Genomic DNA, 26,591 nt, shown 5'->3' on the forward strand with positions numbered 1-26,591 from the left:
ATCAGAGTCCAAAATTCCTCTTGGCGGCCCTGGGCATCATGGCAGTGACGACCCCTCAGCAGTGGTATTTCCACTACTGCACCCACATCAGTCCCCGTCCCACTAGAACTTACAGTCTAAGTTCTCTACCAGGCTAACACACAGGTTACGGCCCATCTGGTCAAGTATGATTTTGGAAACCAAAGCACCCAGAGTGGACAAAAAAACCACCACACAGATAGTGCCCTGGTCAGAATCAAACTCAGACCCCAGTGCTGTGAGGCAGCAATGCTAACTGCTGTGCCAGCCCACCACCAACAACATGTTGAATCAGCAGTGTAGGTAACATTCTCTCCAATGCAGTGATTGTTCACAGAAAAAGATATTTGTTGCAGCGTCTGCTCCCTACCTGTGGCACAAACTAGGGAGATCTTAGTGCAGGCTTCCAATATGCAGAGGGTAGGAGCAGGGCCGGATTAAGACATTGTAGGCCCCTGGGCTTGGGATACTGTGAGGCCTCCATTTGTCAAGCACTTTATGCCCAGTCCGATATTGGGGCCCCCCTCAGTAATATCGTATTGGGCATGTCTACCTTCTCACAATCTAACCCTAATTTTTCCACCACATCTTAAACCTAACCTTCTCCTACCTCATCACAACCTAACTCCAACCTATTCCTACCTCATCTTAGCCTAACCCTATGCTCTTACCTACTCAAAGCTCCCCCATGGAACCACTAAACTGCAAATGAATGAACCTCAACCTCAAATGAATCTGCCTAACCCTAACCAAGTACAATCCCAGTGTGTTTCATGGCACTAAGGCCTGCGGAAGAGAATATATTCACAAAGCTCACTTGTATTTCTGGATAACAGGTCAAGTGCAATATATATATATATATACTGTGTATGTATGTATATATACATATATATATATATATATATATATATATATATATATATATATATCCTTGTGCTTTTCCTCTGACTTTTCTCTCCTTGTGGTGGTTGTCACTTCTCCAAATGGCTGTCACACCAGTCTATTTACTCTTTACCATCAGTGTTCCAAAAATGTCTGAGCTGTTTAACCAAAATAGTTAATGGGTAACAATAAAATCAGTATAACCTGCAATCTATCTAATCCGACCAAGCTTCTATGCTTGTGTTATTTTATGCATGGATTTCCTATTTCACTATATAGAAAGTGACCATTAAATATCATAACATAACATTTTAAAAAGCCAGGGAACATCAACACACACCCTGACTGTCACTATCACACACTTTTTTGATTAGTTTGCTAACTACTTACCTGTGCTGGCGCTGCTCAGCTTCATGATGCAGGAGGCATCCGTCTGGGCTGAAGCTAAGGAAGTCACGCGAGAGCCTCTGCAGTCCCCTCTCTGTGACAAGCAGCCTCCTTATTCGCTGCCAGGACAGCGTCACTGCCGGATCCGCCCCTTCAGGTCAAACCAAATACGAGAGATTCGCCTATCACCCACCACCATCCCCCGCGCCGCCGGAAAACAAATAATAAAAAAAATGTACTGAAAACACATGAGGCAGTGTATGGATGGCTAATCCGCCCCTGGCCCCCAACCTGATGAAGAAAAAGCCGACGTTTTTTTTTTTAAAAAAAAAAACATTTTAAAATCTCTAGGGCCCCCAGCTGCCCAAGGCCCCTGGGCTGTAGCCCATAAAGCCCTTTGGTTAATCCGGCCCTGGGTAGGAGAAAATAGCAGGATCTGTGATACACAGAACTCTAGGAATTGACATTCTACATCTAGTCTTACCTGTGCTGTTTGTCAGGGGCAGACTTTATTTTTAGGAGTGTGATTTAGCATAGTCACTTCATTCTAGCTGACTGGTCCCAGTTGGTCCCACCGCCTGGTCCCGATTGGCTCCACTCCCTTTGATCGGCGTCTTGACAATTTAAAATGTATGCTTGTGCTGCTAGTGGGATGGGGGGGGGGATTGCCCCGATCAACCTCCTCTGGATCCGCCACTCATTTCTTGCCACACACTATAGTCATTATGGGCAGTATGGTGGCTTAATGGTTAGCATTTCTGCCTCACAGTACTGAGTCATGAGTTTGATTCCCAACAATGGCCTTATCTGTGTGGAAACATATTAGTAGGTTAATTGGCTGCTGACCAAATTAACCCCAGTCTGTGTGTGTCAAGGACTGTAGACTGTAAGCTCCAATAGGGTAGGGACTGTGAGTGACAAATATTCTCTGTACAGAGCTGCAGATTTGGTGGCGCTATATTAATAGATTATGATGATGATGATGATGATTGCCTGAACCAAAAATGTATTGTATCTGATAATAAGGGGGACGAAACAGCCATTCTCTAACCTACTGAGGGAGTCATGTGAGTACAGGTTCCTGTCTTGCAGGGGTAAAAACATGTACGTGGCAGGAGTGTACCCACCCACATTGCCTTGATCTGATCCTCACATGCCACCTTTTCCTTTCTCCCCTCCAGGAGTTCCCCTGGAAGGGGTGTGGCGGCGCCATTACATCACTGTAGCCCCATCTCCTCTACCAATTTGTGGCGTTGCAGGGGCGGGGCTTAATGATGTGATTCGTTGCATGAAGACCCGCCTCCATCCAGGATCCAGGAGCGTCTCTACTCTTCTGGGAGCCTCCCGGACATTCTAGGATAGTAAACAATTATAATGTCCCAAGTTTAGCTCTTTGTGGTAGGCTGCATTATCATGAATACTGGAGCAGCCCAAACAATGGCTTCCTCCGCTGATCTGGCTGATGGAGTAAGCATAAGCGCACTGACTATATATTGTCTATAACCAGGGGCTGACTAGGTTGGGGGACAGGGGGGCATCCGCCCCCCAAGCCAGTCCCATAGAGGGCTACCTTGGGCTTGGTCACGGGGCTACCTGCATTGTTTTCCCTTTAAAATGTTCCTAATAGGCTGCTGAGGCAATTCTCGCCCCTCAGGCTGAAGTCTGCCAGCCCCTGTCTCTAACCAGTGATATAATGTGTATTTAGGTGGATGGCCCATATAAATGGGGATTTTTTTTTTAGATTCATTTCACACAAAACAAATAGTGAGTGAGTAATAGGCGACAAAGAAGCCGCCTCAGACAGATATTTAAAGCTGTAAGGGGTGGAAATGTCTCATTGTTGCTGTTTACATTACAGACAAGGGGAAGGAAGACAATTGTGTATTGTGTTTGTGTCATTCCAGGTTAGGTTATTTCTCACCGTTTGCATGAGAAAGGGCCAATAGGAGAAATAGAGACACAGAAACCAGACAGAATGTAGGATACATTCTCTCCAGGGCTGCAGGTGAGAAGTTATGCAAGATAAGAAAGGCCTTTTATCCTGTAAAATGAAAACACTTTTCCATTTAAACACACACATGAGTGGGCAAAACACTGCTAATGACAGCTTTGGTGGCAGATATTTGAAGCTCTGAACTGGGCTCGCCCTAGGCTGATTATAATTATAGTGAAGACAGGAATGATTTCTCCTGGGGAGGGGGGCAGATTGTATTGAAGATTGCATGTGAGTTCTTAAAAATGTGACTATAACTATTCTTAAAAATATGACTATAACTACAGTTAAGATTAAATATCTATTTAAATAATGTGTGACATTTCACGCTTATAAACCACGAAGGGGGTGATCTACCAAAGGTCGATTTTGATCAAATCTCCTATTTTTTAGTGATTTATGTGGCGTTTTTCCATTCACCTACTCTACATGTAAGTCTTCACTTTCTGAAACCTCCAAAAACAAAATCACCATACATCTCTCAATCACAGAAACCATTGATTTCTGCAATGTGAAGTATAGAACCAGGGCAAGAGGGCACATTTATTTTAATGGACAATCCATTTCAATGGTGCTGAAAGCGCAAAATGAATGGAAAAAAACTCCATTAAATAAATGAATGAATTAAAATCAAATTCCAGATCTCTAGTGGTATTCTTTCTTTGTGATCAGTTTAGCGTTTAGGATCAGTTTAGGATTATTTAATATTGGCACAGGCTGTAAAAATATGCTATAGCCATAGCAACCAAATAACTATTAGATTTGATCAACACAGGTCTAGTTATACCGATGAAGTGGCTATTTTCATACCAATCACTGCTCATGTCCTGTAGAAAAGGCCACATTAATTTAGCATTATTTTTATATAGTACTATACAGCACAAGAGCTGTGGATGCCAAATGTTATTTTTCCACCACAAATTCCGTTTCTATTCATTTTAGGAACGGCTGCACCAATGACGTGATGTAAAAAGTCTTTCTTCACGTGGCCTCCTCTCCAAGTTATGTGCCTTGAATGGACAGCTAATTGACAGGTAAAACAATTATTAAGTTTGCAAGCCATCTAGTCACTTTGGTGGATACAATGTTAGTTTTTCTTAATCCATCTGGTGTCACGAGCCGCGGCGGTGCTCACGGCCGCCGCGGCTCGCTTCCTGTAGGTCCCAACGTCCCGGCCGTCACCATGACGACCGGGACGTCATTTCCTTCCAACTCCCGACCATTGCCAAGGCAACGGTCGGACGCTTCCTCAGCGCCGTGTCCTGGCAGCCAGGCGCGCATGCGCTCTAGGGACAATCAGGCAGATTTAGCCTGTGGCTGAATTAGCAATCATTAGCCTGCAGGTGTGGATTTCAGTGCTAAGCCCTGATTGGTCTTGCTAGGTGCTGGCAATTAGCCTACAAGTGTGGCCTTGTCTAGGGGCAGGTTCTGATTGGTTATGGGTTGTATTTAAGGCAATGAGGTCTGCTGCCTCATTGCCGGTTATAGCTTCTGTGCTCCAGTCTGCTGACCTGCTTGCTCCAGTTCCTGTTCCTGTATCTACGTTTGGACTTCCCGTGTATGACCCTTGGCTTCGTATTTGACTTCGCTTGTGTTTCCTGTGACCCTGATCCTTGGCTCGTTTACCCGTTCTGCTACTTTGCCTGTGACCTCTGACCTCAGCTTGCTCATCATTTCTGTTACCTGCTGCCGACCTTTTGACCTCTGCGTGGACCTGACTCTTCTTGCCTGGGTTCTCCCCAGCCGGTACACACTTCACGACCCTCTGTCAGTCTGCAGCCCAGTCTGTCCCCACCATCAGGGGCTCCAGTGAACACCTGACTGGCAGAGTAGACTCCGGGTTGTGTTGTGCCGGCTGGAGGGGTTCCTAACATTATAACCGGCCCACTCACGGAGACAAGATTAGGATGGATGCAAGTGGATCCACACCGTCTCCAGCACAAACTCTAGCAGGCCACGTTGAGTCCTTGTATCAGATGATGCAGGGATTGGCTGAGCGTATGTCTGTTCAAGAAGAAGCCACAAAAGCTTCACAACCGACTCCAGGTCCCATCTGTGAACCCAAAATGAACTTACCAGATCGGTTCTCCGGAAATAGAACCCTGTTTCGGAACTTCAGGGAGAGCTGCAAGCTCTATTTTCGGATGAGACCTCGCTCCTCCGGTTCAGAGCAGCAAAGAGTTGGGATTATTATTTCCCTTCTACAGGGTGACCCCCAGTCCTGGGCGTTTTCTTTGCCGCAGACCAGTCCGGCCATGCAGTCCGTAGACTCCTTCTTCGAGGCACTGGGTCTACTGTATGATGACCCGGATCGAGTGGCCTCCGCGGAAGCTCATCTACGGTCCTTGAAACAAGGCCGACGGTCGGCAGAAGAATACTGCGCTGAATTCCGTAGATGGTCACCTGATAGTGGATGGAACGACCCTGCCTTACGGAGTCAGTTCCGTCTCGGCCTATCTGAACAGATTAAAGATTCTTTGGTGCAATACCCGTCTCCTAGTTCTCTGGAGGATCTGATGCACCTCTCCATTAAAATTGACAGGAGATATAAGGAGCGGAAAACTGAAAAGGAAGCATCGTCACCTCCATTCAAGGTCTATGTCTATACTGTGGCGTAAAAGGCCACTTCTCCCGTTCTTGCCCAAATAAGTCGGGAAAAGACCATGCCTAGGGAATGAGGGGAAAGTTCACCTAGGTCTGCAAATTATCTCCCCGAAAAATGCTGTATTAATCCCTGCACAGCTCACCTTCCGGGCTCGCTCTGTGGACCTGTCGGCCTTCATTGATAGCGGAGCTGCAGGCAACTTCCTTGATATTGGGTTTGCCCGCTCTGCCGGAATTCCGATGGTAAAACTCAACTCTGCCATTACTGTCTGTGGCTTAGACGGAGGTCCGTTGCCTGGTGGCAAGATTTCCTGGGAGACCCCGCCACTACAGTTGAAGATCGGAGCTCTCCATTCTGAGTCAATCACCTTCTTCCTGATCGATTGTTCGTCGGTTCCTATGATCTTGGGCCACCCATGGCTTTCCTGTCATAACCCTGTCATAGACTGGGTAAAAGGAGAGATTGTCAAGTGGAGTACTTATTGTACACAGTCTTGTTTGTCACTGTCTCTGCGTATGATTCAGCCTATTCCGGAGCGGCTTCCCTCACAGTATCATGAATTCTGGGACGTGTTCTCCAAGAAGGCTGCTGATACCTTACCGCCACATCGTGACTTTGACTGTGCCATCGAACTTATTCCTGGTTCCAAGTTACCTAAGGGGCGTTTGTATTCCCTTTCTGCTCCAGAAACAAAATCCATGCAGGAGTATATCGATGAAAACCTGGAGAGAGGCTTCATCAGGCCATCTAAGTCTCCCGTAGGAGCGGGATGCTTCTTTGTATCAAAAAAAGACGGAGGGTTAAGACCTTGTATTGACTACCGGGGATTGAATCATATCACAGTCAAGAACACCTATCCCCTTCCGCTCATCTCGGTTTTGTTTGATCAGCTAAGAGGGGCCACTGTCTTCACTAAAATCGACCTTCGCGGAGCATATAATCTCATCCGTATCAAAGAAGGAGATGAGTGGAAGACGGCATTCAATTCGCACTCTGGCCACTACGAGTATCTGGTCATGCCGTTTGGCCTTAGTAATGCACCTGCAGTGTTCCAGGACTTGATCAATGAAGTTCTTCGGGAATTCCTTGGTTGTTTCGTGGTCGTCTATTTAGATGATATCCTCATCTATTCCAGATCTTTGCCCGCCCATCAGACTCACGTCAAACAAGTTCTACAGAAATTACGAGAGAACCACCTGTACGCTAAGCTGGAAAAGTGTGAGTTCGAGGTACAGAGAGTATCCTTTTTAGGCTATGTAATCTCTTCTGAGGGATTCTCCATGGATCCAGCTAAGGTCCAGGCTATTCTGGATTGGGTGCAACCCAACAATCTTAAGGCGGTGCAGAGGTTCCTGGGCTTCTCCAATTATTATAGGAGATTCATTCACAACTTTGCCGACATTGTGGCTCCCATTGTCGCTCTGACCCGTAAAGGAATGGATCCAACTAATTGGTCGTCCCAAGCAGTAGCCTCATTCGAAAGCCTGAAAAAGGCCTTTGTCTCCGCTCAGGTCCTCAGACATCCGGATCCAGCTAGGGCATTTATTCTTGAGGTCGACGCCTCTGACATCGGTGCCGGTGCCATCCTATCGCAGAAGGATCCTCATACTAATCGTCTGCACCCATGTGCTTATTTCTCCCGTCAGTTCTCTTCAGCGGAGGCCAACTATGATGTCGGTAATAGAGAACTATTGGCAATCAAATGGGCCTTCGAGGAGTGGCGGCATTGGTTGGAGGGTGCTTCACATCAGATCTCTGTCATTACCGATCACAAGAATTTACAATATATACAGTCAGCCAAACGTTTAAATCCCAGACAGGCCCGGTGGGCGTTATTCTTTACCCGGTTTAACTTCCTGATCACCTACCGACCAGGCTCCAAAAATGTCCGGGCAGATGCCCTTTCCAGAAGTTTCTCGGCACACCACATTCCAGTCACTATCCCAGAGCCGATTATTCCCCCTTCTGTAATCCATGCCGGGTTGACCCAAGATCTGAGTATCACACTTCAGAGATTCCAGAAATTAGCCCCTGATACTACTCCGGAGCGACGTCTCTTTGTTCCAGTCCATCTAAGGAAGGCGGTTATTGCAGAGGCGCATAACAGTAGGGTTGCAGGGCATCCTGGAATTTTCAAGACGTTAGAAATCCTTTCCCGTACAGTCTGGTGGCCATCTATGTCTGCTGACGTCAGGAGTCATATCCTCTCATGTGAGGTTTGTGCCAGAAACAAAGTTCCTAGGATCCGCCCAATAGGCCAGTTAGTTCCTTTGGCACCACCTGCAAAACCATGGACCCACTTGTCCATGGACTTTATAGTGGATCTACCACCTTCTGCAGGACACAATACCATTTGGGTCGTGGTAGACCGGTTCAGTAAGATGTCCCATTTCGTTCCCTTACCCAGACTGCCTACAGCTCGGGATTTGGCCGCCTTATTCATTCAACATATTTTCCGGCTCCATGGACTCCCTACTGACATAGTTTCCGATCGGGGTTCCCAGTTCATAGCGCAATTCTGGAGATCTTTCTGTACCCTCCTCGGAATCAAGGTTAGTTTATCATCAGCATATCACCCTCAGTCCAATGGGCAGACCGAAAGAGTTAACCAGTCCTTGGAAAAATTTTTGCGATGCTACACGTCAGAGTTCCATGATAATTGGTCTTCCTTGTTACCCTGGGCAGAATTCGCCTCTAACAATTCCTGTCATTCATCTACTAAAACTTCTCTGTTTTTCTGCAATTATGGTTTTCACCCCAGATCTAACTCCCTGTATTCACTTAACCCAGTTGGTGTCCAGGAGATCCGTTCCACTGCAAGAGATCTCAGAGTTATCTGGAGGAAAGTACAGGCATCTCTGAAACAGGCTTCAGTTGTCGCAAAAAAAAATTCGGATCGCCACCGTACCATCTGCTCCTTCAAGGTGGGCCAGAGAGTGTGGCTGTCTACAAAAAACATTAAACTCAGACAGCCTTGCAAAAAGTTAGGTCCCAAGTTCATCGGCCCGTTCCTTATCATCAAGCAGGTTAATTCTGTTGCATTTAGGTTAAGAATTCCGGGCTCATTGAGAATTCCCAACACATTTCACTGTTCTCTGTTGAAGCCGGTATTATATCCTACTCAAATCCAGTCTTCAAATTTGCCTGAGAGAAAATCAAACAGATCACCAAGATACGTTGTTCAGAAGATCTTGGATTCCAAAAAAGTGCAAGGTCAGGTGCACTTCCTAGTGCAGTGGAGGAATCGTGGGTTAGAAGAACGGTCTTGGATCCCACGGAGACAACTCGATGCTCCTAAACAGTCGAAGGAGTTCTTTAAAAAATTTCCAAGGAAACCGGGATGTCGGGGTTCCTTAACCCCTCCTCAAGGGGGGGGTACTGTCACGAGCCGCGGCGGTGCTCACGGCCACCGCGGCTCGCTTCCTGTAGGTCCCAACGTCCCGGCCGTCACCATGACGACCGGGACGTCATTTCCTTCCAACTCCCGACCATTGCCAAGGCAACGGTCGGACGCTTCCTCAGCGCCGTGTCCTGGCAGCCAGGCGCGCATGCGCTCTAGGGACAATCAGGCAGATTTAGCCTGTGGCTGAATTAGCAATCATTAGCCTGCAGGTGTGGATTTCAGTGCTAAGCCCTGATTGGTCTTGCTAGGTGCTGGCAATTAGCCTACAAGTGTGGCCTTGTCTAGGGGCAGGTTCTGATTGGTTATGGGTTGTATTTAAGGCAATGAGGTCTGCTGCCTCATTGCCGGTTATAGCTTCTGTGCTCCAGTCTGCTGACCTGCTTGCTCCAGTTCCTGTTCCTGTATCTACGTTTGGACTTCCCGTGTATGACCCTTGGCTTCGTATTTGACTTCGCTTGTGTTTCCTGTGACCCTGATCCTTGGCTCGTTTACCCGTTCTGCTACTTTGCCTGTGACCTCTGACCTCAGCTTGCTCATCGTTTCTGTTACCTGCTGCCGACCTTTTGACCTCTGCGTGGACCTGACTCTTCTTGCCTGGGTTCTCCCCAGCCGGTACACACTTCACGACCCTCTGTCAGTCTGCAGCCCAGTCTGTCCCCACCATCAGGGGCTCCAGTGAACACCTGACTGGCAGAGTAGACTCCGGGTTGTGTTGTGCCGGCTGGAGGGGTTCCTAACATCTGGAGAATATCATTATATATCCCAATGGTGCAATTAAATATACTACTATGTAACTTAATTAGCTTTAGACCCTTAGTCAGCATATAAACTGCTTCAGTCACTTTCATTTGTAATATTTTATAACCCCCTCCCACCCTAATTTTTGTAGTGATAAAAATCATTCTCCAGATCTCCGGGGGTGACCCAAATGCATTTCTTACCCCTCCTTCAGTTCCTCGCGGTGTCTCTCGGTGTACTGTAGAATTCATATTGTGGCTTCCTGCACACTGATTGGTGGATCGTTTCATTCATCCTCCCCACATCATTACTCCATACAACATGCTCAACCCATCCCCTCTCTCCTGTCGCTCCCCCCTCCCCCACATATCACCCTGTGCCCCCAGAACATTCAATCTCAGCAACCTTATTTCTATTCTTCCTCTCACTCACCTTCCCTTGTCCTGCGCACTCTGGAATGCAAGAACTGTTTGCAATAAGGTCACTCCCATTCATGACCTCTTCCTCTCTTATTCCATTGGTCTCCTGGCACTTACAGAAATGTGGATCTCCCCATCTGATTCCCTGCTGCACTCTCCCACACGGGTCTCTCCTTCATTTACACTTCCCATCCATTCTCAAGAAACCCTCCCTTGACCCATTCTCTCTGTCTTTCTCTCTCTCGCTCTCTTTCTCCAACTATCACCAACTATATCTCTGCTTCTCTTTGCATCTAATATAATTCTCTAATGAATTGTCTTCAATCGTCTGACCAACTTTCTCTCTTCCCACTCTATTTTTGGCTATCTCCAGTTTGGCTCCCGTCTCCTTCACTCAATTGAATCTACCAACACTAAAGTAACTAATGACTTACTCTCAGCTAAGTCTAAAGGTCAAATCTCCTTCTTCATACTCCTCAACCTCTCCGCTGCTTTTGACACGTCATTCGCGCTCATATCCTCAGCACCGTTTACTTACCGTCTTTGCAAAACAGTTCTCTCCTGGTTTTCCTCCTACCTCTCTGGCTGCTGCTTTAGCGTCTCTGCATCTGACTCTCCCTCCCCCCTCTTTCTCTTTATATTGGAGTTCCACAAGTCTCTGTTCTTGGCCCTCTGCTCCTCTCTCTCTCTCTACACAACCTCTATTGGAGTAATTATTCAATCGTTTGGTCTCCAATTCCATCTCTGAGCTGATGTCACACAAATCTGTCTTTCCTACCCTGACCTATTTCCCTCTGTCCTATCTCAAGTATCTAGCTATCTTTCTGCTGTCACTACCTGGATGTCGCAACGATTCCTCAAACTCATCTCCATACCCGAGCTCATTATCTTTCCTCCTGCCAATGTTGATATCCTCCAAATATTTCCCTCTTGGTTGATAACATATCTCTCTTACTTGTCACCAAAGTACACTGCCTTGAAGGCACCCATGACTCTGCCTCCAGCTTTGCCCCTTATATCCGGTCCCTCACCAAATCCTGCCACTTCTTCCTTCGTAACATCACTAAAATCTGTCCCTTCCTCTCTAAGGAAGCAACCAAAATCCTGGTGCATTCACTCATCATTTCCCGTCTGCAACCTCCTTTTTGCTGACCTTTCTATCTCTCACCTTTCTGACGTTCAGCCATCTATATTAGACTCATCCTCATCTCCCATCACTCCTCCTCCTTTTCTCCACTGTGCAAATCCCTTCATTGGCTCCCTATCCATTTCAGAATCCCATTCCTTACTCTCGCTCACAAAGCCCTTTCCAACACTTATCCCCCATACATCCCTGACCTTCTCTCAAGGTACATGCCCACCTGGCCTCTCCACTCCACCTCTGACTACCGCCTTAATTTCCCTCTCATTACCTCCTCCCATTTTCACATGCAAGACTTCTCCCGTGCTGCCCCCAATCTATGGATTTCCCTTCCCCGCTTCACTCGACTCTCCCCCATCCTTCAATCCTTCAAACGCTCACTCAAAACTCACCTTTTCCAGCTCGACTATCCTACCATCTCCTGACCATCTTATCCATCACCTCCTCTTCCTTCGCCCGCCATCTCCATTTTTTCCCAGTTGGTCTTACTGTCTCTCACCACCCCTCTCTCTAGAATGAAAGCTCTCACGAGCAGGATCCTCTCTATTGTCCCACGTCTGTCTATTGTCTGACTCCCTCATTTGTCCCGTCACGTCTTTTGCTACATTCTGTGTGAGTCCCCCACAGTATTACTCACATTCATCTGTGCTACTTATGTATATTATCTCATCTATTTGTGACTTGCTTCTGTATCCAGTGCTACAAGATCTGTGGCGCCTTATAAATAAGTAAATAAATAATAATAATAATAATTTTGTAGCAGGGGAGGTCCATGATGATGCAATCCACAATGAATCATATCAAGGCCACAAACTCTACCTCAAACTTTTTTCGGGGGTTATATGGTAAAATGTTGAGAGAAGCCTGATGCACTCGTCCTTTTAAATTCAGTGCAGCAGGAGTCTGGAAATGAAGCACTGTGAGCTAAAGATTTTGAATAGTAAAATCAGTACACAGGTAAGTACAGCTCACAGGGTATCTTTGATAAAAAACTACTAGTGATTTCTTCTCCCTCTAAAACGGTTTACATTAGATACAGATTAGGTTTATATTAAGGCTACATGATGGGAGCCAACGCAGACTGCTGCCAAATCACGACCGCTGAACAGAATCAGATCATTTTTCTCTTGGTAACGTGAGGGAATTTTTGGGAAACTTCCCAGAACGGTTCTTACTACTTACTAAATTATTTTAAAAGGTTTCATAATAAATATTTAGAAAAACTGAAGCTGTACAAATGACATGATAAACTGACACTTTCACTGTTTAGTAAACCAGTGGGAGGAAATGGACTGCAGGCTTTTTTTTTTTTTTGCAAACACCTCTTAGGGGCAGTTTCAATTTGCCGCAAGTTGGGAACAGACACATTGCGTCAGAAAATCTCCACTCGTTTTCCTTTCCCATAGACATGCTAGGGAAAATTAGCCAAGATTTCTGTACCATAATAAAAAGCAAAGAATAATGTACGGCCTCACCTCGTGGCTATTTGAATCTGACCCTTAGGGGCATATTCAATTGTTAGCGGTAACGCTGATAAACGAGCTCTCAAAAAATCTTACCGTTAATACGGTATTTACTCGCGGAATTTAAGCTCGCTGCCCCCTGAGCGGCGAGCTAAAATTTCGCGAGTAAACTACCGCATTAACGCTTTTCGCGTGCAATATTACCGTATAAACGGTAATATTTTTTGAGCGCTCGTTTATCAGCGTTACCGCTAACAATTGAATACGCCCCTTAGAGTTGTCGCATTGCATAGATAAGAAAGTGCTCAAAAGGCTCCGCAACTTCTAGGTGCTATCTGTGCATAACAACAGTATTCATCACATGTTCTTAAATTGCATCAAGACAATTGCAACTTCTGCAGCTATTGCATAGTTCCAACACTCACACATGCGTAATCTGCAAGAACTCGCCCTTTTAAGCGGTAAACTAGTTTTTTTTGTTAAATTGCACAGATAAGAATTTTTGTTTTATCGCTTCAATAAGCCAGCACATGCAGAGGAAGTGATTTACATGTAATCTTACTGTTCCAGCAATGCTTAGAGCAGAGGTAGATAAACTGTGGCTCAATAGCTGCTGTGGAATTACGTCATGATTGTTGTTTGATCAATGGTGGAACTTGATTGGCAGTCATTTTGGACCAATGCATGTAGCGATTTGCAGACAATTTTACCTAAAGCAACCAGTTGGCTGTCAGAATTGCTGTGTGCCTGGACTAGAGATGGTCACTGACCCCCGTGTCTTGGTTTTGTATTCGGTTTTGGATCTGGATTACCGTCGTGTTTTGGTTTTGGTTTTGCAAAACCGCCATTGCGTGTTTTGGTTTTGGTTTTGGTTTTGTTTTGCTATTTTGTTGGAAAATAAATGTTTTTGGGCCTAAAATAACCAAATTTAGTGCTCCACCTGTTTCTTGGATAAGTAATGTAATTGTAAAGCTAATAAATTATAAAAAAAAAACAGTTTAATTCATGGTAGGTAGGCCTTCATTAGCTCTACACACAAACCAGATTGTCTTCCTCTCCATCTATGCATATTGGCAATGCAGCCATCGTCTTTGGATATATATTAACCCTACACTTATAGTTAAATATGTAAAGAAATGGACAAAGGCAGTTTGGTTTCGGTCTCTCTAGACCTCCCTCCACTTGTCAAAAATACAAAAAACTTCAGCCGTTATAGACTGTCCAAAATTAATTGAAACGGACAAAGCCATTTTGGGGTCACTCTGTCTATGACACCCTACCCTTAAGGATAAATTGCCCAAATAGCAGCCTTTTAAGACGGTACGTGATATGGAAATGCCACAAGTCCCTTTCCTCTTTCGGGGTAGATTGCACCCTAGACTTAAATAGAAAGTTTTAAAAAGATGTTATCGTCATCATCTGGATCTTCCTCCTCACCCTCATCAGTGTGTACGTCATCATCACAGACTATCAATTCATCACTGCTTGAATCCGCCATTAGAGAACAGTCAGTGCTTGGATGTCTTGGATAGTGAAGGCCTTCCTCGTGGAAGATGTAGTTCATTTTTATAAACATCATTTTCTCCACATTTTTAGGAAGTATCCTTCTACGGCGATCACTGACTAAGTTCCCTGCTGTGCTGAACACTCATTCAGAGTACACACTGAAGGGTGGGCAGCTTAGGTATTGCAAAGCAAGTTTGTACATGGGTTTCCAAATGGCCTGCTTTTCTTCCCAGTAAGGAAAGGGACTGTCTGACATTTCCATATCAATTACCTCTTGAAAATAATCCTCCACCATCCTTTGCATGTTTATACTTGTATTGGATGGAGTTATGGGCAAGGTGACACATTTTTTAGAAAAATCCTTCAAACCAGCCAAGATGTTAAATTGTTCTGGTCTGCCCCCTGCGTCTTTCCTGCTTCTTTTTTGGAAATTTAATTTTTTACGAGCAGCAGCAGCTTGAGAAAGTGAAGGAGGACACGTAGTCAAGCCGAGGCCCCATTCAGCGGCCAACTTGCTGAGCAATAGCTCCTTGCAACAGTTCACATCTCGCTCATTTAAAAGTAAAGACTCAATGTAGGTCTTAAACCTTGGATCAAGCACAGTGGCCAAAACGTACTGATCCGAGTTCAAGATCTTAATAACTCGAGGATCATTGTGAAGTGAATGAGGTACTTGATCGACAAGGCCAACATACTTTGCTGAATTGCTTGCTTTCAGCTCCTCCTTCTGTTTCTCAAGCTGCTTTTCCAATAGTCTAATTAAAGGAATGACTAGGCTCAAACTATCAGAGTCTGCACTCACCTCACATGTCACAACTTCAAATGGTTTCAGCACCTTGCACAGCACTGAAAGGACTCCCCACTGTGCAAGACTGAAATACATCCCCCTCCTTTCCCAATGTCATGGCTTGTGCAATATGCTTGGATGGCTTTGCGCTGTTCCTCCATCCTCTGAAGAATTTACAGGGTACCTCTTGCTTAAGTTGGTTTTAGTTGAATAGAAAAAAAGCAGCCTGCATAGACTGTGGAATTAGAAAGTAAAAATGAATGGACCACAGTAGTTTGGTGGCTATCTATGCTCTCCCCCCCACCCTCCACTTGTAGTTGAATAGAAAAAAAGCAGCCTGCATAGACTGTGGAATTAGAAAGTAAAAATGAATGGACCACGGTAGTTTGGTGGATATCTATGCCCCCCCCCCCCATCCTCCACTCATAGTTGAATAGACAAAAAGCAGCCTGCATAGACTGTGGAATTAGAAAGTAAAAATGAATGGACCACGGTAGTTTGGTATCTGTCTGCATCAGACCCCCTCTCCACTAGGAGTAAAATAGAAAACTATTCAGCCGTTATAGAGTCTAGAATATAAATAGAAATTGAGAAAGGCAATTTGGTATCTGTCTGCATCATAATCATCAACATCATCATTAGCGCCCTCGTCGCCTACACAAATCTCCACCTAATCCTCTTCTAATTCCAAAGTGGCATCCTCAATTGGTGTATCACCGGCTACACTCGGGCTGTTCAGGCACACATCAGCAGAACTGCTGAAAGGGCCCTTCTTTATGGGTACACTAACAGAATACTCACGATTAGACATCCCACTGTTGGATGGACTCTCCACAGGGATTGGTGTCATTTGTGATTCAGAGCAAACATTATCCTCTAATGCCTTACTGTTATCTTGCAGCTCGGCTTTGACGCGTAACAGTAGTTGTGCACCACTTGTAGGCTCGCTAACATTTTTGGATCTGCCACAGTGCCACTAATATAGAAAGGCGAAGGCCTCATTCTCTCTTTGCCACTGCGTGTGTAGAATGGCATGTTGGCAATTTTTTTTTTTATCGGCAGTTAACTTTTCCTCAGTTAGACTTTGTTTTCGCTTCAACACTGTAAAAAAAATTTTGCTGTGTGTTTTTTAGATGATTTCAAAAGACGGTGTAGTTTGACATCGCCTTTCCCAGATGACGTACTGAGAACACTACCATCAGGACTGGTGACAGAACCTGGTTGCTCATTTTGCTCATATGTGGACTGCTTTGAATCCATTCTGATCCCAAAGCACTTGTAGTGCTACAAATTGTTTTAGATACTGCTGACAAATATGACTTTTGACAGCCAGAAATATTTATGCACAATTATGGTGGACACCCCAAAAGCACTTTGAGTGCCAAATAATGAAAAAAAAAAAGACTCCTCTATCCTCCTCTCTTCTCTATCGATTGTTGTTAGCACAATTGGAATCAGAATATTGTATTGTCTGTCCCTGCTCTAATCAGCCTGTGACTACACCCTGCTCTCTCCCTCTGTCAAATGGCGATGGATTGCTGTGGAGGCTGGTATTTATAATCTTGAAGTATCGCGAGAACCGAGCCCCGAGATCCGACGACGTCACGATGACTTATGAAAGTGATTAAAGAAGGTCACAGTTTATTAATTAATTAAATGAATAAGTGGTGGTGAAAGTGAACTGTGAGGCAGCTAAATCAAACTGATATTTGGAACCAATGTGGACGGCTAACGACCTACTCCACATAACGGGACAAATCCTTAACTACCTGGCCAGCGCTAAATCTGACATCAGAGTGACTACACAATGGCCGCCCTCAGAAGCGGGCCAAGGGATCCTGACCAAAAAGGACCACAAGTCACTTTCCTAGAAGGGGGTTGAACCAGCGGTCAATCAGCGATAACGCTGTAACGATCAGCCGCTGCCCACAGTGACTTTCCACCAACTGTGCCTGCTCTGTAGTGTGGGAAAGAAAGAACCAGGTTAAAACTCGCATGGCACGGGAGCAGGGTGGTCTATAAAGGGCATAGGTGGGTGGGATCTTGAGCAATGAATGAGAAAGGGCATGTGACATGCTAGGACTTATGTAGACAGATCTTCAGGCTCTCCCTTTCATTGCTCATTGGTCGGCCTGGAATGTGGCATTTTAACTCCTGCAGGTAAGGTTAACTTCACTTACTTCAACATGTATGCGTTTAAGTGCTTTCGTCCATATGGGACTCTCTTTTCTGGGCATGAAGCAATATGGGAGGATAGTCTCATGCTGGGGATAGTGCAAGACTTCCACTGTGCTAGGAACTACATCGCCCTGCATGCCGAGAAGTCAGACATTGGGAAGCCACATCAGACCCCGGGGGGAAGAGTGGAATTTGGCAACGGAGTGCAGGAGTACGGCCAAATGGGGCAGGATGCGTGCCCATTGCTGGGAACACCACCTGTCTGCAGAGAACCGCAGGGGAAAGAGAGGCAGCACAGACAATACAAGGGAGCCTGCTAGTGGCCCCTGCAACTGTCCAGAAAGTGAGTACCAAGATTGAAATCGCCAGGAGGGGTGAAGCAGAGGGAGCACTGCCATTACAGAGGGGTTGAATTCTATGAGGAAAGCTGCTATTCTTACAGAGAGAGCTGCTAATCTAAAATAAAGAGCTGCCTGTCTAACATGAAGAGTTGCCAATCTAACAGAGAGAGCCAGACTAAAAGAGAGTGCTAGGAAAAAATATGAAATCACAAATAAACTAATGTACATTCTGTCAATAGAAAATAAAATATAGCCAAAAATATATAAACACCTCAAACTAAAAAATCAAAAGAAAATTAAGAGCACTGAAGATATGCAAGTCCCAGTAAAGATGAATCTATAAAAGATATAACACATTTTATTGATAACGCACAATAATAAAAATATACATAAAGCAACTACTGATTTTTTATGTATGTTTTTATTTATGTTCCAGATGCCTGATTTTGCTGCTAATTCTACCAACCAGGTCTCCAGAACGATCTCCAGGGCAAGTGCGAGTGACCCATTTAATCCTGCACCGTACACAGGGCTGAGTTCTGACCCCGGGCCGCTTAATGTAGTCTGAACTATTCCTAACATCATAATCCTCACATATATGTAATCATTATTATTTATGTGATCACTCTCCTCATTTTCTTCTTCTTCAAGAGACTCATTACTCCTGTTCAGGGAAGAAACTTAGGGTAACTGTCTTTGTGCTACTCTCGCTATAATGCAGGTCTGGCCAACCTGTGGCTCTCCAGGTGCTGTGAAACTTTAAGTCCCAGCATGCCCTGACAGCGATCGGCTGTCTATCTATTGGCAAATTAAGCTGGGGCTTGTAGTTTCACAGCACCTAGAGAGCCGGCAGATTGGCCAGGTCTGTAATAATGGCATTTAATGCTACCTGCTGCTAACTCATCTTAATATGACTCAGAGTACAGTCTAGTAGCAATTGTGTAATTTCCTGAGTCACAGATGTCCTCTTCTTTCTGTTATCTTTATGTGTGTATTTATAAGCTGCTGGCCGGTTTAGGGTGTGTGCCTGTAGGTCCAGATGTGAATACTGCCAGGGTTAGGCCCACCCTAGGTTTGGCTGCTTGCATGCTAGTGGTTCTGTCTTTATCATCTTGTTATCATTCTTATTGTGAAATGAGCTACTTTCGTCTTCAGTATTTATTCTGATCTATGTCATTAATGATTGTGCCTCATTTTCATGTTAAACATTTGTAACAAATTCTTCTTATGGTCATTTTATATGAAACTTTTTTTCTACTGCAACAATCACTGCAACTCCCTTAATTTATCTGAGGGCAAGTTCCTCTTTTCCTATTTGTTATATATTGATTTACTGGCCTTCCAATTGCCAGGCCAACGAATAAACGTGCCACGTGGTTTGTACCCTGTTACTTGGCGGTGTGTGAGTAATCACCAGTCATTTCTTTTGAGTTGGGTTTCTCTGAATCGATTCCTGGCAGACTTTACTGAGAGCGACAATACAGAGACCAGAGAGTGGAGACCCGTGGAGATGCTGCATCTGAGAATCTAGAATTGTAAAATTACCCAACCCTGCCTAGTGAACCAGGGGCTACATAATATATACCATGGTTCTTTTCTGGGGAAACTAGTTACTAGAACCTACCTCTCTGTGGGCTATCCTGCTTCCTGCTTTTCCTTCCTCTCCATAAAGACACCAAAAATTATCCTTATCACTGGTGATTGATAAATAGGCCCCAAGTCTTGCTTGGGATAGTGGGACAAGCCCCCAAAATTAGGACTGTCCTCTCAGATTTGGGTCAGTTGAGAAGTATGTACATGGGCAAGTCCATGACCCTCCATCCTTCCCCTTGTCACGCAATATGCCCCCCAAGCTACCTTTTTTTACACATTTTGCACTCAAATACCAAACTAGAGGGACAAACAAGTTAGCAAAGCACAATGGCACAGTGGTTAGCATTGTGGTCGTGCTTTTGATTCCAACCTGGCCCTATCTCTGCTGAGTTTGTATGTTCTCCCCACGTCTGCGCAGGTATCCTCCTACAGTCCAAAAAAAAAGTACTGATAAATTGTTTACTTGGCTGCTGAAAAAATGAATCCTAATGTGTGTGTATGGTAGGGAATTTAGATTGTAAGCTCTAATGGGGCAGGGGCTGATATGTAGGATTATATGTCCTCCATAAAGCACTGCATAATACGATTGACGCTTTATAAATAAACAATGGTAATTATAATAATGAGAATGAGCTACATTCAGATATACTGCAGGCAGCTTTAGGATATCAGAATGCTGAAACAATTTTACGCTTATTGTTTTCAGTATCTGTACTCCATTTCTAAGAAGAGTTAACAGATCTTACTATTTTGCTTGCTTATGCTACAAATAATTAATAAAAGTGTTTCATTTTTTAAACTTACAATTTGCATACTGTATAACACGTGACTATTGCCAATGTCATAATCCATTGCAGAGAGAATTTATAGTTCTCCCCAGGAAGAAGTGATGTCACAAGTACTCACCAATTCCTTTTACATTGATTAGTAAAGACATCAGCAGGTCGGTATTCAGTACTAGGAGCACTGTTGTAATTGATATTATTACAAGGAAAAGTACACCTGGGGGTTATGTATCATGTGACTATTCCGCTGCCTGAGGCCGCAACTTAAACAGTGTCCCTCTTATTTCTATACAAATCTACATAAACATTTGTATCAGGGTGATGTCAACTACAAAACTTAGACACTGATACTTCTGTTATTATAAATACTATGGACAATGGATAATTACATAATTTAGACTTTTGCGGCAATAAAAATAGCACTTGGTAAATTAATTGTGTTGCCCCTGAAACCGGCTGTCTAAATATATAAAATATAATATAGGATAAAATAAGAGAAATATTACTAAGCAGTTCTTCTGGGAATAACACAACAAGAAATGTGTGGGCCCTATAGCAACATTTTAGAAGGGCCCTTACGTATATGAAGCAATTTATCAACTCCTCTGTCTTACTGAAGCTCCCTCTACTGATCAGTCTGTTGCAGGTGTTATAGTAACAAATACTAAGCAGTCTACACTGTTATCCAATCACAGGCTTCCTTTGCGTTACTATAACAACAGCCACAGCCTGATCACTAGAGGGAGCTTCAGTAAGCCAGGGGAGGTGAGAGTGTCTGCAGCACTCCTGCTGAGGTTGGTCCCATAGCAGCCGCACTCTCTTCTGCCACGGTACTTCCGCCTCCGACGTAACTGTTGTTTTATTTGTAATGTCATATCTTCACAAACCAGCTCAACAGCACCCAGTCCTGAACTATAATATAACTAGAATATCTGGATTATCTGCATCTTAGACTGTGCTATCAAAACAGATACTAATTGGGAGCATTAATCTCTTTGATTACAGGGAGTAGAGCATTCTTGTGTTATTTACAACACAGAAAGATTCCACGTATCTATTGTCCTATAACTAATATAATTAATTTCCTTTAGAAGTCACGCTCATATGGGAAACTGCACGTCCCGAATCTGGAGCTCTGGTCTGTGAATTAAAAATCTTACCCAAATACTGACATTACAGAGTGCGCTTTCTGCACCTGACACTATCATTGGTTTTAGTGGGCAGTGGTTCCTTCTGCTGTGAACCCTGAGCACGGTCGTTCACTACAGGAGGTGCAGCAGGAACTCTATCACCGCCACAATCAGGAGGAGGAAGGAACGCAACAGGAAAAAGTAATCACTGGCCACTGGGATCTAATTTCTACACCAGCCACCAGGAATGTGGTTTAATTATTACACTAGCTGCATGGATTAGCATTTCCTTAGTTTTGCTAATCACCAGGGGCACCAAGATGGGAGCGTTCAGGTCAAATTGGGTGGTTATATGACTATACGCAGGGGAAAGTGACTGCATGCACCAATAATTCCTTATTGGTCCACTAGGTCACACACCCCCAGGCAGCACAATCAGCGCTGCTTTTTGCCAAGGACGTGAGCCCCCCCCCCCCCCCAAGTAGCGGCTGCACCTTGGGTTTGAGGTTCCTCTCTGTGGCCCAGCAAACCAACAGAGCCTAGGCCAGATTTTTACACTAACCACCACGTCTGAGATCTACTTTCTTACACAAGTCACTAGAACTGGGATCTACTTTCTTACACTAGCCACTAGAACTGGGATCTACTTTCTTACACTAGCCACTAGATCTGGGATCTACTTTCTTACACTAGCCACTAGAACTGGGATCTACTTTCTTACACTAGCCACTAGAACTGGGATCTACTTTCTTACACTAGTCACTAGAACTGGGATAAGATTTTTACAATAAACTCCAGGGGGTAAATGTATCAAGTTGAGAGTTTTCTCACGGTTTTGAAAAGTGGAGATGTTGTCTATAGCAACCAATCAGATTTTAGCTGTCATTTTGTAGAATGCACTAAATAAATGATAGCTAGAATCTGATTGGTTTTTCAAACCTGCTGGAAAACTCTCAGCTTGATACATTTACCCCCGGGACTGGTTCTGATTTTGACATAAGCTATCAGGATTGCCTAATTTAAACAGAGGGGTGGTGCTACATTTTTGAAGTTTTGAACAAAACACCTAGGGGGACAAAAGACTTTAATCTGGGCCTGGGTAACCAACAACTTTACTGAATCTATTATATAGTTCCTCAGCCAAGAGGTAGCACAGTCTATGAAGGGGGTTTGTGGTGAGATCACTTTAAGATATTATCAGTGGGACAACCCCACACTGAGAGGCATCCAGGACCCTGCTTTGGAGTTATAAACAACATTTATAGTACAGGAACGATTGGACAAACACGGTTCTCTCTTCTTACTTTGTAAACCAGGCAAACTTTACTTGAGCAGGATGTAATATATAATAAGAAATATATGCCAAAAGGTGACTCGCTTAGTGTTTAGTTTCATAACATCAGTTAACAAGGAACCAGAATCACTTAGTGCACCACTTTGTACCCCCGTGCACCGTATACATGGCCATAGGTGACCGTTCCCACCTGCTAATCTGACAGCTACAGTGTGAGATGTCAGGAAAAAGCATTTACTACAGCAGTGGTTCCCAAACTTTTGCAGATCGCGGCACCCTTAGAGTCTCCATAATTTTTTCAAGGCACCCTTCCAAAATAATTACTGAGTCCTCCTTTTAGAAGTAGTTGGGTCAAAAAATTGTAATAAGTATTTAGGTCAGGACAGAAATTCTTATTTAGTTGTATGCAAAAATGCCCCCTCTGCATCCAGACACTCTGACCCCTTTGCATCCAGACACTCTGCCCTCTCTCCCACTGCTCCCTCTGCGCTCTCTCACACTGTCCCCCCTCCTCTGACACGCTGGTCTCCCCTACTCTGCCCTCTGCCACGCTGGTCCCCCCTCCTCTGCCCTCTGCCACGCTGGTCCCCCCTCCTCTGTCACACTGGTCCCCCCTACTCTGCCCTCTGCCACGCTGGTCCCCCCTCCTCTGCCCTCTGCCATGCTGGTCCGCCCTCCTCTGCCACGCTGGTCCCCCCTCCTCTGTCACGCTGGTCCCCCCTCCTCTGCCACGCTGGTCCCCCCTCCTCTGCCCTCTGCCACGCTGGTCCCCCCTCCTCTGCCAGGCTAGTCCCCCCTCCTCTGCCCTCGGCCAGGCTGGTCCCCCCCTCCTCTGTCACGCTGGTCCCCCCTTCTCTGCCCTCTGCCACGCTGGTCCCCCCTCCTCTGCCAGGTTGGTCCCCCCTCCTCTGCCACGCTGGTCCCCCCTCCTCTGTCACGCTGGTCCCCCTTCCTCTGTCACGCTGGTCCCCCCTCTGCCCTCTGCCACGCTGGTCCCCCCTCCTCTGTCACGCTGGTCCCCCCTCCTCTGCCCTCTGACACGCTGGTCCCCCCTCCTCTGCCCTTTGGTCCACCCTCCTCTGCCAGGCTGGTCCCCCCTTCTCTGACACACTGGTTTCCCCTCCTCTGCCCTCTGGTCCACCCTCCTCTGCCACGCTGGACCCCCTTCCTCTGTCCCCCCTGCTGCCTGCCAGCCATAGAAAAAACAAAACAACACAAAAACTTACCAATCCGCGCGGCGCCGGGACCCAGCATCCACCTCTCTCATGCAGCTGTCACTGAATGTCAACATTCAGTGACACGCTGCGCTGCGTGAGAGAGGTGGATGCTGGGTCCCGGCGCCGCGCGGATTGGTAAGTTTTTGTGTTGTTTTGTTTTTTTCTATGGCTGGCGCGCGGCACCCCTGTGACAGCGCCACGGCACCCCTGGGCGCCGTACTACAGTAATATTTTCTAAAGTTTTTTAAAGGAGTTGTCCATTATTCATTTTTTTAATAATTATTTCCTAAATATGGGAGAATTCACAAATATATTAATGTCTCTACTGCCTTAGAAAATATGCTAATTAAACATATTAGCTTCTCTCCGATGGTAAGAGTTAATCGTTCTGTAGAGTGCGGCAACATTGCTCAATAAAGTAAAAAACAAAATATGGGCCGATAATGCCGTTATTGTTCAATTTGACCATGCACGTGGCCAAAACGGATAAGATCCAACCTTATAACCTGTCAGGTGGAGCATCCGGTTCACTTCTGGCTGATAGGGGCTATCTGTGGGTACCAACTACATTTTCATAATGATTCTCTCAATTTCATTATTGGGTAAAGTGATCCTTTTTGGCCCATATAACCTACAGCATTAGCCCAATTTCTCCATATCACCCAGGGGCGCACGGAGGATTTTTAAGGGGGAGTTTCCCTCCGCCGAAAAAAAAAAAGCGAGAGAGTTGCCGCGCATGCGCAGCAGCTCCGTTTAGGCAGCACTGTACTATACAGCAGCCGCGGCGCTGTCAAAGAAGCGTCCGCGGCGCTGCTGTATTGTATACAGCACCGCCGCGGACGCTTCTTTGACAGCGCCGCGGCTGCTGTATAGTACAGTGCCAATATGTAGGGCACTTCTTTAACGGAGAGGAGGGGTTTCTGGAGACCCAGAAACTTCCCCTGCGTGCGCCCCTGTCACCTGTGATATTGATGCATATATAGATGCTTTAACAGAAGCCTGGCTGTTTGCAATGATATATTGAAGTGAATGTGAGGGGAGGGGGTGTGTGAGCTCAGACTATCATCTTTTCAATCTCACTTGATACACATCAGCTGATATCTCCAAATAGATAGGTTAGAAATAACTTTAATATCAGCTTGTTTTTCCAACAGGAAGCAGCACAAAAATGAATAGCAGCACATTGCAAATCATTCCTACTATTATTAATGGGGGTGGGGCAGCTACAAATGAGCAAAGTTCCCTTTCAGGTCATATTTTTAATGCTGTCCCAGGCTGTGTACAGTGAAATAATAAAACAAATGATTAAACAGGTGTTTTCCTGGTCGCTGTTCGGCTCCATAACACTGATTGCACTGTTCTGCATGGCTGCAGAGGAATAATGAAGGTGAAATGAGGCAGCCAGCAGAAGTCAGACAGAACAAGGAACACAGACAGTGAAGTCAGGTCAGAGGTGTAAATACTTGCTCACTGCTCAGGAGCCAGCTGATTAGTCAGGACTTGTTAAGGGCTCTCACAAGAAGATGCACAGAACAAAGTTCACCCTGAATTTATGCCAAATGTCAGGTTTTTTACATTTCACAGAAAAAAAAAACCTGGACTTTGCTTTTTATTTTAACTCTTCAAGTGAAGCCTTGTGTGAGTCACCAAGTTGTTTAAATGATGGGCAGCACTCAATACACGGGCAATGCCCTTACAAAAATGATGTGTTATAATGGATAGTTATGGAGATTCCTAAGGCTATGGAGGCAACACAAAAGGCATTATACTGCACGGTGGCTCAGTGGTTAGCACTTCTGCTTTACAGCACTGGGGTCATGAGTTCAATTCCTGACCATGGGCTTATCTGGGAGGAGTTTGTATGTTCTCGCCGTGTTTGCGCGGGTTTCCTCCGGGTGCTCCGGTTTCCTCCCACACGCCAAAAAAACATACTGGTAGGTTAATTGGCTGCTATCAAATTGACCCTAGTCTCTCTCTCTCTGTCTGTGTGTGTGTGTGTGTTAGGAAATTTAGACTGTAAGCTCCAATGGGGCAGGGACTGATGTGAGCGAGTTCTCTGTACAGCGCTGCGGAATTAGTGGCGCTATATAAATAAATGATGATGATGATTGGAAGGCCGTCCCAGCACCTGTTTGCTATAATAAATGTTACTTCTTTAATAATGGATTCAGTTTTGGTTCAACAAAGTTGACTTAATGTCCTCAATATAGTGGACTTAGTTGACTCTGCGGAGTTCTATGTAAACTAGAGATGGTCACTGACCCCCGTGTTTTGGTTTTGGATTCGGTTTTGGATCTGGATTACAGTCGTGTTTTGGTTTTGGTTTTGGTTTTGCAAAACCGCCATTGCGTGTTTTGGTTTTGGTTTTGTTTGGTTTTGTTTTGCTATTTTTTTGGAAAATCCATGTTTTTGGGCCTAAATTAACCCAATTTAGTGCTCCAACTGTTTTAGAGACAAGTAATCTAATTGTTGAGGTAATAAATCATCCAAAAAAACAGTTTAATTCTTCGTTGGTAGGCCTATTCTACACACAAAACAGATTGTCTTCCTCTCCATCTATGCATATTGGCAATGCAGCCATCGTCTTTGAATGTATATTACACCCTACACTTATAGTTAAATATGTAAAGAAATGGAAAAAGCCAGTTTGGTTTCTGTCTCTCAAGGCCCCCCTCCACTTGTATAAAAAACCAAAAAATTCAGCCATTATA

General features: G+C 45.0%; 1 long non-coding RNA gene across 2 annotated transcripts in view; it reads left to right on the top strand.

The window, feature by feature from the left end:
• The first annotated feature begins 3,194 nt into the window (after positions 1 to 3,194).
• Positions 3,195 to 26,591, top strand: part of LOC142140518 (uncharacterized) — a 33,105-nt gene continuing 9,708 nt past the window's right edge. Inside the window, exons 1-3 of one of the 2 annotated variants that reach the window (XR_012688525.1) lie at positions 3,195 to 3,292; positions 4,223 to 4,314; positions 18,298 to 18,630. This is a non-coding gene — a long non-coding RNA (uncharacterized LOC142140518). Of the gene's footprint in view, positions 3,293 to 4,222; positions 4,315 to 18,297; positions 18,631 to 26,591 lie in introns of those variants that run through there. The other variant, XR_012688524.1, reaches the window with a different exon arrangement.

The sequence above is a fragment of the Mixophyes fleayi genome, chromosome 2, assembly GCF_038048845.1.
Source record: "Mixophyes fleayi isolate aMixFle1 chromosome 2, aMixFle1.hap1, whole genome shotgun sequence".
NCBI lineage: Eukaryota > Metazoa > Chordata > Amphibia > Anura > Limnodynastidae > Mixophyes > Mixophyes fleayi.